This window comes from Aplysia californica, unplaced genomic scaffold (assembly GCF_000002075.1).
Source record: "Aplysia californica isolate F4 #8 unplaced genomic scaffold, AplCal3.0 scaffold00216, whole genome shotgun sequence".
Lineage (NCBI taxonomy): Eukaryota > Metazoa > Mollusca > Gastropoda > Aplysiida > Aplysiidae > Aplysia > Aplysia californica.
Genome location: NW_004797486.1, coordinates 430,360 through 432,349, shown reverse-complemented (window position 1 = coordinate 432,349; position 1,990 = coordinate 430,360).

The window sequence follows — 1,990 nt, the reverse complement described above, 5'->3', positions numbered from 1 at the left end:
CGCCCGCCACTAGATTCGTGAGAGAACAAGTGGTAATTCCACACCTGGCGATAGCAACGTGAATGTACTCTTGCCCAAGCAAGCCTGTTTCTGATGTTGTAGGGCGTCAACTTATGCGGTGAGCTAGGCGCCTTGCTCGGAGTCCAAATTCTTTAAACCGTCTCAATACAGACATTTTTTATACTGGGTTGACAGGTTGCGTGTTGTTCAACTCATCTCTGGTTTGTCTTGTCGTTTTGAAACGATTCCGTAGATGTGACAGGCGTACAAAAAGATACTCTCTTGGAGTAGATTTCCGTCTCCCAAGCCGACAGGGTCGATTCTTTTGTGATCCGTTTGTTCTTTCACGATTCATTGTTGCGTACACAGTTCTTTTTGTTACATTAAAATGTCTCGCAGCAATGGATACTGAGGCACCCCCACGGATCATTCCAACAAGCTGATTTCGTACATTTTCTTTTAGACGTGGCATCATAAAACGTAGGTAACACAAGTTTTTATCACTGGCGAATTGTAACAAAAATGATAAAGCTTTAATGCCTACTTCTTTTTAAATAAATCATTGCCGTGTCATGAGCAATTCTCAAAAACCCAAAACATGTAACACACACACTGTAACAAAACCACTCGCGCGTTCATAAATCTGAAAACAACTCACCAGCGACAGGTATATCACGTATTCAGTGTGTAAATTTGAAGGTAATTGGTGACAAAGCTTTGTTTTTATTGAGCTTTAAAGTGTGTATACTTAAAAAGTGACAGAGTATAATATCATATTAAAAAGAAAGATTCCAGGGTTATCACGAAATTCAGTTTTGTCTATTAAATTTCTTCAATCAATATCAAAATCTGCCAGGAGGCGGTGTTAAACATGCCAAAGGGGACCCTCATGGTCTAGAGGTTAAGGTGTTCGCCTCTCATTCAATAGGTTCCGGACAGCGATGGAAAATATTCTTCTGTGAAATGTTCTTCTCTAACATCCTTTCCCGCTGTCTAACGATGTTCTGTCGTATGCTTTTGTCTACACTTTCTGCTCCCGTCCCTTCACCCCCTTTGTCCCTTCCTCTTGGCTCCTGACTCTTTCTGCAGCCGTTCTACTGCTGTCTTTCAGCCACACCCCTGATCTTATGGTAGATAAGATCTACACCTAGCCTTCTTGGAGAAGGGCAAAAAAAATCTCGGAGGTCCCGTGTGCAAGTTGCGCACGTTAAAGATCCCTTTGTGGTCTAAAATCGATAAGAGTAGGCTTCGACTGCTACCCGAGCAAATTTCAAAATTTCCTACCAACTGAAAATGTTTAATGTGTCCTTCGCGCTCTATATGAATGTACTCATTTGCGAGCGCCGTAGAACATTTACAAAAGAAAAACAACAACAAACAAACGAAACAAACATGCCAATAACGTGTAGATCTAGGCCTATAATATTATTAAACAGAGAGAAAAAAGGCTTTCCTGCCACAAGTTGGGGGAGGTGCAGTTCACAAAAAAAGCAAAGAGACAGCGAAGCAAGAGAGAAAAAATGAACAAAAAATACAGCCCTGAAGACCCAAACAAAAGAACCGTTGGACAGAGTGGGCGTCGTCTGCATGGATCTTCAATATGTCTTGTTGTGTCCCATGCTAAAGGCCTCCGATCTGTACAATAGAACGAAGCTTGCTGTACCTAACTTTACTGGCTATAATATGGAAGCTTGGGACGTGATGTTATATCTAGCTTGAGGGTGAAGGTGAATTGACTTCTGGTGAATTTTCGTCTTGCATCGTGAACTACGTACGGTCCATTACCCTGACATAATAGTAGAATAATACTGTACAGTGATGGATGCCTTTACCAAATTATGATAATTAAGAACGCTACAATCACCAGTGCCATCTCAACTCTAGCTCGAGAGCTCAGCATTGCAGCTGAATGAAAGTATCTCACAAGGGAAAACTCTAATGTAAGTCCATAGCTTTTCTGGCCAGTACATTGCATTCTTTTGGGGGTGGG